Raw genomic sequence first — 14,088 nt, forward strand, 5'->3', positions numbered from 1 at the left:
GGGTGGCTTGTCCTCACAGCCCCACAGGATGGGGTGCAGGGACACCTCAGTGTCCCCTGTGCCAGCACCCTCACTTGCTTAGCCTTCCTGGGGAGAAGAAAGGGAAGAAATGCTGTACTCTCAGCCTTATTGCTGAACTGGGATGTAAAGTGAAAAAGGTGGTGATTCCCCCTTCAGAGACCAGAAACATTTCAAGGGCGTTGTGTTTTCAGCTCTAAGGGCAGATAAAGGGAGGTGGATATTTTAGGAAGCAAATGGTAATGATTAGAGTTTTGAGTAGTCATTTTGTCATAAAAGACTGAATTTGTATGCTTCAGAAAAATAGTCTTTTCCTCTCAGTTGATGATAGGTTTCCTTCAATTGCCATAATTGTTCATCTTTTTATGAATGCATAACAGACAATGACATGTGATTAAATCTCCGCCCAGGGCTTCCTTTCTGAAGATCACAGAGATATACAGAAATCACTCTGCTCTCTGAAAGATTATTAATTCCTATCCTGGGCTACTGTATATGCACATAATTCAGTGTGTACATCTATGCAGTGTTCCATGACCTATAAGTAGTTAAATACATGGCAAATAAAAGTAACACATTTTGATTCAGTCCCACTGAAAGTCCCAAAGAAAGAAAGGAAGCAGGAACGGAGGAGTTAATTTAAGGAATATTGCCTTTGAAGGATGTAAAGGACACCTATGTCCCCTCAACACAATATTTCTCATGTTAATGGATTAAAGTGCCTATGAACTGATATTCCAACTTTTTTTTTTTTTTAATATTTTTTATTTTTAATTATTGTAAGGCTATTACAGCTAACAATGTCTCAGTGATGAATTATTTTGTTGCCTTACTGTGCACCCCTCAAAAGAAGCAAATAGGTAAAGAAGGAGACAGCCATCTTCTCAGGAGAATGCTAAAATAAAAGGGAATTAAAAATTCCTTTCAAATTGATGAAGCCTTACTGCAGTGGGCATGGAGCTTTGCATTATATACAGCAGCTCTTTTCTTCCCCTTTGATGGACACCCGGAGCTCTTCTCCCTGCTAATGGGAGATTCACAGGTGGACAAAGGAGGAACATGGAGGGGAAAATTAGCCCACTTAATTGCTCTCCCTAACCTCAAAGTTACAGTATCACATACATAGTCCCCTATCTGCGAAGGTATCACAACTTTGTCCCTTTTGACAACTTTGTCAACACTTTCATGGGAATTTTGTATTCGTTATATTTTGCCAATGAAGTGTGCGATTTCTAAACACAGTTGTCTCCATGTGTTCTCTCTGGGAAGAAGCTTGGAGCTCTCCAGTGAGGAAGCAGATTTTAGATGGTGTCAAACATTATAACTTGTTTGACTTTGTGGGGTGGTGGAAAGTTACCCCATCTGAGGGCTAGATCTCGTGCCCACAGCTACCTCAAGCTGAAAGCTTTCCAATTTGGGATTAAAAAATGAAAGTGAAGGTTATTTCAAGGCTTAATTGTGGTTTTGCTTTGTTTTTTGTCTGTTTCTCCTGTACACATCACAGTCTTTCAGCACCCATATAAAAGAAAATCTACTGTTAGATATTTTCTATTTTTTGTAATAGTGTGGGAATAAATTCTATTACCCGCTCAGAGTGGTGTAGCCCTGGAGAGAGGAACATGCTGTGAGAAAACAGATTATGGGTCACTTTCAACTAGTTTTTCTTTTCACTGGTCTCTGCCTCAGACCAAACTTGGGTTTCTGCAGATGCCCTAAGGAGCGTCAGCTAGATATTCTCCTCACCAGGCTAGAAACTGTTTACAGCCATAGTATGTACACTTCCACATCTCACCACAGGTATTTGTAGGTGGAGAAAGCTCCTACAGAAGCCAGCACACCAGTATAATGTAAAATGCTGAAGGTAATTTTAACTAGAGGCTTTCCTGCTCTTGTGTGCTGCGAAGAAGCCAGCAGGTATTGCTTTCCTGAGCTGCACAGTGCTGCAATGGGGCACCTTGCCAGTGGTGCTTGTCAGGGGAGAGTGCACAGCTGGGACGCACTGCAGGCTGCTGGAGATACATGTCATTTTTGTTAGGTTTTAATAAAATAGAAATAAGGCCAGCTTTTGTTTAGGTCCATTCTGAGCTACAAATACCCAGCTTTTTGTGGGTCTCCCAGTTCTGCAGCTGTCTTGAAGTGGTTTCCTTATTAGTCAGCCTTGGGGCAGAAATTATGTGAGAGGGTGTTAGAGCAAAGGGGCATCCACCACGTGTTCCACTTCAGTCCACTTGTGTCTCACAGGTCCCTGCCAGCCTGTGCTTTTATTGCATCTGCAGGGGTGCATTTGCGGTCCTCCAAGGAGATGCTGCTGAACTAAGAGCTGTTTGTGAAAAGCTTGGGCACAGTCAAATGACAGCAGGAACCACTCCATTGCAGTGCAGCTTTTGGGAGGCCAGAAAGCAGCTCAGGCCTACCAGAGCTGGTGGTGGGTCCTTAATTCTGCCCCTCCCCAAACATAACAATGCTGTGTTGTCAATATGTGATCATTCAACATCAACAGGCTCCTTTCTCTCTGCCTTTTATCTTCTCCAGTATTGTAGAGCAAATGCCATAATGTACAATTCCAATTTCAGATTAAATGCCACCCTCATTGCAGATGAGACAGAACATTTTTTTTTTTCTATTGGAAATATTCAGAGAAAAGTACACTTGCTTATTTTTAGAACCTGCAAATGAAAATCCTTGTTTCTGCTTTTTATTCATTATGAATTGTCCAACAAAAGAATAAAAGTTAGTGTGTGTCCTCCATCCTATTCATATATTCAGGTCTTCAGACCTTCAAAGGAGATCAAATCAGACCAGAAAGATTCAAGCTTGCCCTGTGCAGATTCAGAGGGTTGCTAACAAGCTCTGCTGAATGTCAAGGGCATGTTAGCCTGGCATGAGTAACATCTTATCTGAGACAGACCACCTGTGACGAGCTCAGAGTGTGGATAGGAAAAGACCATTTCCTAAGGGTGTCTACTTATCCCTGCTCTTTGGAAGAGCTAAATACAGCCCATCACAGAATAGCTTCTAAAATACAGAAGCTTTTCATACAATGGCCCAGTGACTAGGTTTCTTGTTTAGGTGAAAGACCTGGATTCAATGTACTTTTTACTATTGAAAGGTTCAAAGATACTAGTGCAGTCTGGCAGAAGTCAGTGGGTTTTTATTTAATTGGGAAAACTTCTCAGCGTGAGTTTCTGAGTGAATGTAGCCATGACCTACTTGAGATCAGTGTTTTGTGATGAATTTAATGCTATTTGAGAAAACTACCTGTCCTGAGAGCCTTTCCCCCAACCCCTACTCTAGGTGAGACTCCCAAACAACTTGTCATCTGCCTGGTATCTGGCTTTCAGCTGGACTTGGACAAGAAAACAGGCCCAGAGGCTGTTCAGATAGTATGGCTTTGCTACGTGTGAACAGAAAACTGTACTGTGAGGACTGTGCTCAACAAAATGTATCAAACCAAGGAGGGCCTCAGGAGTTGGGTTTCAGGTTAAGAGGGTGGGTTTCGAGTCTAGTTTTGGAGGTCTGCATGTTAAGCCTGCTCAATGTTTGTCTTGGGTACCAACATCTTTCTCGTGATCTATCCTTGGATCCTGGATATGTTTGGACACTTGGCCCTTAGAGCTCCCCAGTAACAGCAATACTGTATTTTTGGCCTGTGACTGGACAGCCAATACATATGGGAACATTTCTACTTCCTTGAATGGATGCCAAAGTTTAGTACATTTAGAAATTATGACTAAACCAAGACAATCTCTCTGGGGCATGGCATGCATCATACAGCCCAGGGCAAAAACAGGAGCAAACTGGTAAGACAGGACAGAGCTATGTTGAGGGATTGACAGAAAATGTGAGGTAATTGCCCAGAAAACTAAGGGATGGGAGTGAGAAGGGGAATTAGAAATAGCTAAATAGAAAAAAAAAAAAAAAAGCTTTTTCCTAACTAAACCTTTACTGTCTTCTAGAACTGTGTCACAAAGAAATCTGTAAATCTCTGAAAACATGAGTGTGAGGGGTTGGTTTTCTTTTTCTTTTTCTTTTTCTTTTTCTTTTTCTTTTTCTTTTTCTTTTTCTTTTTCTTTTTCTTTTTCTTTTTCTTTTTCTTTTTCTTTTTCTTTTTCCTTTTCTGTTTCTTTTTCTTTTTTTGTGTTTGTTTTTTTGTTTTCAAAGAGGAAACTGAGTCTAATTCACTCCTCCTTGGCATGCCCTTGAGTCATTACTCAAGAGCAACCCTAATGAAATAATTGGGATCATATTAGTGAAAAATAATTTTGAGATAAGATTCAGGCTCTTTGCCTTTCAATAGACTCAGCAAACACACTGGCCTTCATGACCCCTAGAAGGGCTGGGGATCTGGTCCTTTTGAGGTTTCAAGGTTAGCTCTGAGGAGACATCTGGACTTTTCCAGGATATTTAATCGTATCAGACATGGACCTCCACCAAGTTCTTAATATGGAACCATGTGTGTTTGACTTTAAAGTCAATCAACTGAAGTGCTGGTGCCAGTCTATGTCTAGAATCATGTACAGTTGTGAATGCCAACATTTGACAGCTAGTGATGGAGACAGTTGGAGGAATCATGAGATCCCTGTGTTGTAGCTCCATGGAAGTCCATATGCAAGGCGGGAGAATTCTGGAGGGACAGACTGGGACAATTGTAAATATTTTGCTTTTAAAAATGGAGATTGTATTTTCCAAGTGGAGACAGCTGGCGGGTACATGAGAGTTGTGTAGTGACAGCAGCATTTTCTTGGAGCATTCACAGTTGAATTACACAAGTCCCTCTGTTCACTCCAGGAGCATCACTACAGCAACTGTGTCCCAGAGCTTGCTGGGACCCACAGAGAAAGGTTCTTTGAAATCCTTGTAGTTTCATCTCATGCTAACTATAATGAGCCACTGGGTGCTGCCGGGTAATCTGCACATCAGTATGCAAAATCCCCAGAGGTTTCTGAATAGAGCACTCACCAGTGGCATGTCAGAATTGCTTTGTTAGCCAGATACGACTTCATTGCACAAATTGCAGTTTTCAAATATTTCCCTGTTTAATTAACTAGATGCTCACTTAATTAAATAGATGTAAAAGTAGCTGTGATCAGTTACCTGCCTCTCTGTCCGAGTTGCTGTCAGAACTGTTGTACAAGATAAATCTTCACTGCAAATGCCACTCAGCTCAAATATTTATGCAGAGATCAGGAGAGGGAGCGTCCAAATGATTTCCTGTGGGGCTCCTCTCTTGCCTTCCCTTGTTGTTCCTGTCCTCATTGAACTAGATTACATTCCTCTCATTTAAAAAAGTAAATTATGATTTTGACAGGTTTTTAATGTTTCCGATAACATTTTGTTGTTGTTGTTTGAGGAATGGGAAGGGAGGGGGAAAGCCGGAATAGGAGCATAGAGGGAAGGGCTGGAGCTCTGCATGATTTATAACAAGGAAGCTGTTTTCCCGAGGAAGGACAAGGGATAGGAGCTGAAGGACAGCCAAGGAGAGCTTTGGAGGACAGCTGTGCTAACGTGAGCCTGCAGTTCATTCAGTGCCCTTCAAAGCAGCTTCTTAGCACTCCTCAACAGCAAACTAGTGAAGTCAGTGTGGATGCACATAGGTTTAGTTGCAAAAGTTTAGTCTGCATATGCTTCCTCATATGAGCTGAGAATCTGGACCCTGAAGCATAAATACTGTAATTTACATTTGTAAGTGGGAACGTGGCAGCTAAATGATGTGCTCATAAGCAGCCCTCAAGTCAGTGGCAAAGTGGTGTAAGACCACGAACCTCCTCTCTGTCATAGTCAAATACTTTTCTCTAGGCTGTGTTATCTCTCTTAATGCAAACAGGCTGGATTAATTAGTGCTACATTGTCTCTATTGTGCTTTAGTTAGCTTATAAGAAGGATGAGTTTGTCCCTGAGGCCCAGTTCACAAATATAATGTCCTCACCTGTTTCTTTGTGTCACGATTTTAGAGATAAAGGTTTCTCAGCAGGGCAGGCAAAACTGAATTCTGCCACTTCAAAACGGAGTGCAACCTGGCCTGAAAATGTATGCATTTAGTTTGTGAAGGCAGCAAAGGGTATTTCCAAGAAGGAGGGAGTGAAGAGAACTATGAGATTACAGTGAAGATTTTTGGCTGTTTGTGGATAAGGAAAAAGATTGGGGAATGAAGGCTCTGCAGGGAACCACAGGATGCTCAGGACAGCTGTAGGGGAAGGAGAGCTGAGAGGTGAAAGATCTATGGAGGTTGTCAGAGGAAGCATTCAGCAGCTCTTAGAGGAGGGCTTTCCCCCTTCTCTAGTATGCCTCGGTGCATATTCCAGCCTCCCTCTCAGTCCTACCTCTGGCTGTTTGTAAGGAGGCCATGGGTGTGTCATACTACAGACAGCAGAAGTAATGCAGCTGGGGATTTCCTGGGGCATTAGTGGGGGCTTGCATAGGATTCTCTGGTGTCTGATAAGATACATTGGTTATCTGAAGGTTTTGCCCTCTGAGGACATTCATAATATCTCTTTCCCTGGAGGATGGCTAATAAGAGCCATGTTCACATTGCAGCCTTCCCCTCTACAGGGACACTAATTGTGTCTTCTCTAACCAGGTGCCAATTTTCATAGCATGTATTAGACTTTAGGATGTTGTAGACATCTTATCTGCCACATTTCTTTGAGACTGGTCCATGGGTTCAAAAATTACTGGTGAGGGAGGGGGGCAGCTGGGGTGCACAGACAGGTGAACAGACACACACACACATGAAGTGAAACTGCAAGTATCACCTCATGGAAAACCAAAAAAATAAAAATAAAATATGTAAGTGCATACGCTACATGGCCAATCCTGGTGTTCTCTGCTGTGTGACAACTGAAATCATAATATAACAAAACATCAGCAGTATCAGTCTACATCCCTTTGCCGTGCTGAGAAGTGTGATCCCTTCCTTGCAGCAAAAACAAATAGCTCTGTGCCCTGCCCATCTGACTTAATGCTCTTTCTTATTATTTGCTCAGTTCAAGATCTTGTGTGTGCCACCCTCTGTGCAAAACCACTGACAGTGGTATAGAGTGACATGTCCTGAACAAAGGATGGTCTTTGAGGTCCAACCAATCCTGCTTTCTGCTTGTGAGGCAAGGACATGCAACATTACACCCACATGCTTTCCCCAGTCCATCTTGGCATGTGATGGGGCTATAGTCCTAGCGCACAGTACTCCACTGGGTCTCCTTGTGTATATGCGGTACCCCACAAGCTGTGATGAGTGGGATAATGTTCCAGTACTCTCCTCATCAGCAGGACTCGTGTGGCTGTGGGAGAAAATATGCAATTACTCAGTAGGGGATGTAATAGCAGGCATGCTCCTACAAGCTTGAGATGTTTATGGAGATTTCTCAGTATCCCTGCTCCTTTCTGCATAGTGGTGACACCAGAGTAGGCTGGGCAAGTAATTGGGCTTTCTGTTTGTCTTCCCACATGTGCTTTCTCCAACGAGGATGCCCCATCTGATAGAGAATAGCTGGAGGTGACTTTCCCACATGGAGCAGTCCCACTCTGCACATCATAGTCAAATGCTCCCCAGAAATGGAACAAACAAGAACTTCCAGCTCAGAAGTGATGACATGTAACCAGAGATGAATATTTATGCCCTAGTCCTGAACAGGTATTCAGAGCAAGCAAGCAGAGTCAGCAGGGGACAGAGAGCTCCTTTCTCCTTGAGCCTGCTATGGCCAGGCAATGCAGGCACTCTCCTAGTAGGAAAAAGATGTTCTGTTGGAGTCTTTCATGTGGTGGAAGGAACCACACCAATGTTACATTTATTATATTGAGTACTCAAAGGGATAAAACCTATCTCTCTCACTTTTTTTTTTTTTTTTTTTTTTTTTTCCCCACAAGTTTTCTCTGCCCTGTTTTCCCCTTCTTCGGTTATAGTCAATTCACTGGTGAACAACCACAGCAACAACTAAGTTTCTGCCTTAAAGCACTGACTCTTCAGCTGGGGTAGTCTAGTACCATAATTGGTCAGAGCTGTGCTTATATTGCAGTGGGTTATTTGGCTGTTCCTAATCTTGTCCTAAGAGCCAGATGCTTCCACGTGACTTGAAGGATGTGTCAGTCAGTGGGATTTCAGCCTGTGTTTCCAACGAAACATGCACCTCAGCGGGTGCAACTCTGACATCCCCAAGCAGCGTTTTTTAGGGATTCCTTTCACAGAGATTTCTGGGCAGCAGCCTGGTGTTATAATTGTGACACAATCGTTATACATTTTTATCCCAGCTAGTGTCACTGGGGGTATTTTAATGAATCATAGAAATGTTTAATCCTTGTTAGAATCCTGCTAAGCTCTTTGCCTTAATAATTATCTTGTGGGTTAGCTCAGTCAGTACAAAACTATAAGACAAGAAAAACATCCCTGAGTCTATGCTGGAGTCAAATAACTCAGCAGAGCATTTGAATGCAATGGGAAGTGGAAGTTTAGGATCACCCGGTTCAGATGAGTGGCCAATGAACCTTCCCCAGCAGACAGCTGGCTGTGCATTTTGTGATGCTGCTCAGCTCATGCTTTTGGCGGAGGTTATGAATCAGAAGCATTTTTGACAGCACAGCTTCTGCGTGCATGGTTTGGAGAGCCAAAGCGAGCGATGCAGCAGCACAAAAATGAATTTGTTTTCCAAAACCCTCCAGCTTCACTTAAAGCTTCTGAGTCACTCCTGAAAACTCACTGGAGAGAAATGAGACACACATAAGACTCAGCTGCAGGATGACTGGGAATGTTGATCTCAAAAATGTATCCTGTGTTTATCAGACAGGAACCTAAGGACTTGGCTCCTTGAGTGCAATGTTTATACCTTATTCAGAGTGAGAATAATGTGCTGCTCTAACTGGTTATGGTCAGAGATGTGCAAACAACTCTTACGAGAAGTCTTCGGATTCAAAGGACTGACTGGCCTGCAAGATGGGCTGCTGAATGATTTAGAGGGGGGGCTAAATACACTGGGAGATGAACCACATGACCCTTAGGGTCTGATCCTTCCTCACTGCAGGCAAAGGGGAGCTGAGGTGTCTCAGGAGTTATGCTGATCTTTGCAGCCCCAGACCCATTTTTATTATCTGGTGAGTATCTAAAGCCCTGATGCATCACAGGCTTATGAATACTGCCGGCTGGCAGCACAAAATCTGGACAAGCTGATGTTCTGGCTTCATTTATTCAAAGGTTTCCTTTCTTCCCATTTCATGGGCATCAGTGGTCCCTGGTACAAGTGAGATTCTGCAATATTTCCATCATATTAAACATACAGGAAAAAAGTACTCGTGAGCATGTAGATCTCAGCCATTTTTTTTCAAGCCCTAGGTGGAATTTTGGTGAACAGTATGTGTCTCTGCTCTGCCAATATTTCATCTTGAGCAAGGCTGTTCTCACTGCTTCTTGCAATTCATTTGCCTATTAATAGTTGTATTTCAAAAATATAAAGAAAAATAAACGAAATCAGTGTATTGCAGTCTATGAGGTTAGGCTAATCAATTTGCAAAAAGAAAATAGCATCCACTCTAAAAGTTGTTTTATTCAGGCTCGGACCTCATCCTGTTGATTTTGCCCTTTGAAAACTGCTTCTTCAGTTAGAGGACTTCTGCATTGAAACGACCTGCATGGTTGGACACTTAAATTGTTACTATACATCAAAGCCATGGTTTTAAATTTAAGTGTATATGGTGTCAACACTCACATCAGCAAAAGACAGAGTGTATGCTCTGTCCAATGACCCTTCAGATTTTTTTTTTTCACTTCTGTTTTCTGTGGCGTGAGCTGTCTGTCTCTTAACATTGAAGAGCATGTAAAATACAGATTTATCAGCTATAGCTCAGGCTGTTGCTGTAAGGTGGACAACCTAAACACATACCTATAAATATAGCAAGGGATATTTATCCAGTAGTCAATGGATTTCCCAGAACATCCTTTGTGGGTCTAGACTTCCAATGGAAGGGACTTCCAGAGGGGCAGACCCTCCAGAGAGGGAGTCCAGCTTCTGGACAGGTAATGCCAAATTCTCTACTAATGAGCTGTGCACATTTATACCAGCTGCAAATCTAGCATTCCAGTGCAAATTTTCTGTTTTGGTGAAATCATTGCTTGGGAGCCTTGTTGCATTTACACTGCCTGTATCACTTCATCTAGAGCCTGGCCTTGACTAGGCTTCAGGGACTTTGGATTTCCCTCCAGCCTCCAGAGCATCTCCATTGAATTTGAGTAAAAAAACTTCACTTTGTTGCAATATAAAACCAGCTAGCGAGCAAACTCATATTCCCAGAGAGTAAAGAGAATACAAGGCCTGACTCAAGGCTGCATTTTTTTGGCAATTCATGGCTGAAGAGCAGTGGCCTGAATCCTTTCTTGATGTACACCCATGTGTCTTCACAGAAGGAAAATTGTTATTCTCCAGCCTTTTTTTTTTTTTTTTTTTTTTTTTTTTTTTAAGCCCCAGGGCTCCCCTGTAAAAACACATGGGGATGAACCATGAGCAAAACCACCCCTGGCACTACTGGAAGGGGAAGAAGCAGGCATGGGTGCAGCCCCAGCAAGTGAGGCCTTTGCCTGCAGCTGCATACTGAGAGGTGGCGGTGGGGTGCCTGACACCCGCATGCATGCTGTGACGTGGAAGACGGCAAGAAGGAGCCTCCTGTTATCTATTGTGCGTGGAGCCTTCCCTGTAGGTCCGCATTGGCAGGCACATATGGAGGGAGCCCTTTTCATCTGCTCCTTGCTGGCTGCCGAGGGCTGCTCCCGAAGAGCCGGGGGGCCCAGGCTGTACAGTTGTGGTGGCGGATCCCTGGGTGGGGAGGGAGCTGCGGGGCTGCTCGGGGGAGGCTCGGCTGGGGCCGGGGCGGGAGCTTTTCAATGGCAGCGCAGAGGAGCTGGGGATCGGTTAATTAAAGTGCTCACAGATGGTTTATGTTATGGGACATATGTGTGTGCCTGGCCGCATGACTCGCATCCGAGCCAATTAGCGGCCCGGGAGGGGGACGCCGACCTCGTGCAGGAGCGGTGAGGTGAGGAGGGTCCCGGTGCTGCTTTCTGCAGGGTTGCACATCGTGCCTGCAGATCCTATGGAGAGCTGTCCTGAATGAACATGGCCCTGTGGGGACAAGCAAGCGAGGTACCTGGGACCCTGCGAGAATGCTCTGCCCATGCCATGGGATGAGCAGAGATGTGGGGCCACCAGTCTCACATGTGCTCTGCTCTTGTTTTGCACTGGGCAGTCAAGGAGAAGCACTGACTTCCAGTGATACAAGCTGAGTCCAGCAATAAGCCTCTTAAAAGAATTAAATAGAAAAACAATAACAAAGAACAAAACCCAAAAAACAAAACAGCAAAACTCTATGAAGAGATATTTTAAGAAAGTTAGAACAATACAGCATACAATTTATCCTGTCATTGAGCTCTGTGCAAATCACACAAATATGTTTGAAATATTAGTAATTCAGTGAAATTATGTCATTGGCTCTAAGATTAATCAAGAAACAGGAGTATGGTGGTGACAACTGCTTAAAAACCAGATGACTAAAGACAGAAGAAAGAAAACCCGACTGACTCCACTTTGACATATTAACGAGTAAATGGGAAACTTTGATTATTGTTTATAACATTTGCTGGTGGATACTCATCATGCTATCACACAAGCAGCCCATCTTGGGTCTTCAAGCATGCTGTATCTCCAGGACAGCTTGCAATTTGCTTGGGCTAATTACCCCTTCCATTTCAAAGAGTTTGTCTGAATTGCTGGACATTCAGAAATTTGCTCTGGGTGCACAATGCAGTTTGAATGTTTTGCAAAGCCAAATGCTTTAAGTGCTCTGAGGATTTTACCCACAGTCATGCTGAACATCTGTCCTCGAGTAGGGAAGCAAACTCTCCTCCCAAATTCAGGGTGCTGGAGTAAACGCCGGATCATCTCTCAGCCACAGCTTGTCCAGTAAAGGGTGGTTAGAACTAGAAGATATCTTCCTTCCTTTGGGTTGAAAAAATATTTTTTCTGCTGAAATTTGTTTATGCACCTTTTTTTTTTTTTTTATCCTTGGGAGTGAAACCACTTCAGTGTCAGAAATATCTAATTCTAAGACACTGTCTGGAGTGACAAAGACAAACCAATAAATATTAGTGATGGGGGAAAAAAAAGCCTTTAAAACAAAACCAAAACCCCAAACTGGAAAATAGCAGTTGTAAATCAAGATTGAAATAGGACAATCCAATTTTCAAAGATTGAAATCCAATTTTCAAGATTGAAATAGGACAATCAAAGAGAATTTGTTATTAAAAAATAAAGTCTGCTGAGAGACCAATATGTTTTTGGGAAAATGTATTTTGAGAAGAGGCAAAAAAATTTATTAACAAAAACTTATATAACATGAAGGAAGTGATAGAGGTGTGCGTTATTTATTTAAATTAATTCTGAAGGACACAGTGCAAACTAATCAATGTCCCTTTGTCTTTACTTTGGTTTATAGAGTGAGAACTAAGGGATGGCAAATTTAGGGTAACTGACTTCAAAGGAGGTAGCTGGGGTGTTGAAAGACCTGGGTTAAACCCAGGCTAATACTGGTCACCTTGGAGCACCCCAGAGTGAATTATATGTGCCTACAAAGACTGATGCTGATGACCCCTAAATCCCATTGGAAAATGGGACCTCACCTCCTAAAGCACGATGGAACTTGGAGAAACATCACTGGGTGCTGGTGTTTCATCCAGGAGTGGGAGGGGAAGGGCCAATGGAGGAAGCTGTGGTTAGCAACCTGGCTCCGATCTAGAAAAACCATCCTGGCTCCTATTACTATCTCCTATTTTTTTCTCCCCAGTTGATTCTAAAAATTTCCGAAGTGAGATAAGTAAACGGTATTGATCTGAGGAGCCAGTGAAACAACAGCAGCAAGAAGTAACCCCAAAAAACTCCCCACAAAGTCAGCTCACGAGGAAATCATGTGGGCCTGCGAGTTCATTTCGGCTGGAATTCCCAGTTGTGCAGACTTTGCATTGTCACAGGATGCTTCTGTTCAGAAGGTACTTCTGTAATTCGGCTGTTTTTCTCACCATTTTAGGTTAGGAGTGGGACGGAGAGAGGAGAAGTACATGTGTTATTCTGCTCTGCTAAGCCAAAACTAAGCACAGATGTATTGTGGCCAAGACTGTTTAGCTGAATTGACTGTTTGCCATAGTGGCTTTCAGAAAACACATAAAAACCTTGGCCTCCATCACATGAAACAATTTGCTAGAGGGGAGCCCTCTGTCTCGCCAGAATTAGTGTTGCTTCATATGAGCAGAATGGTATGATGCTGTGTCTCCTTGCAGGGCGAGATGTTGAGGTGATGTAAATAGCAGGATGCAAGACTATTCAGTTGGTTAGTCATTTGCATCACTTTTAAAATGTATGTAGCCTCCTTACCTTATTAAAATATTTGTGTGCTGGCATTTTTTACATGCTGAAGTACAGAGTGGTCAAGTGTTTAACACAATAACTGTCCACCCATGGTGGTCTTGGGAGAAACAAGGGCTTTTGAGAATCTGGTCATTTTGCTGTCATTTAGACAGCTGAAGAGCTTTCTCACAGCACTGACTGAGCCAGCTACAGACAGAAGGTGAGATTTGGGATTTATACTGAAAAGCCCAGCTCTTGAGGGAAAGGGCAGAGTGACAATTCCAGCTCCAGTTTGCAAAAAAGAAAGCTTGTATATACAGCTCCACAGACAGTTAAAAATGATTTTTGGAAGTCACACCTGGAAAAAAAAAATCTTAAATAATAAAACATGATTCTGGGGGCAATTGCCTCCATATTTTAGAGTGGCTGGGCTCAGCATCAGCACTGTAGAGCTAGGGATTGGACCAAATGCTTTCCCTCCCAGTCAGTGCTTGCACACAGGCCCCAGCTCAACTGAGCCAGGCATTTTGTAGGGCATGGGATGGCAGAGCAGGTCTGCTGCCTGCTCTGCTTCTCCAGCTTAAGTTTCAGTGTGCTCATGATGACTGCCCAAAGATTGCCCCAATCTGCCACTCCCCTCTCATGGGGTTGGACCCCTGTGTGAATCAGGAGTGGGCATCTGGGCTGAGGAGACAGA

This window comes from Aythya fuligula, chromosome 3 (assembly GCF_009819795.1).
Source record: "Aythya fuligula isolate bAytFul2 chromosome 3, bAytFul2.pri, whole genome shotgun sequence".
Classification (NCBI taxonomy): domain Eukaryota; kingdom Metazoa; phylum Chordata; class Aves; order Anseriformes; family Anatidae; genus Aythya; species Aythya fuligula.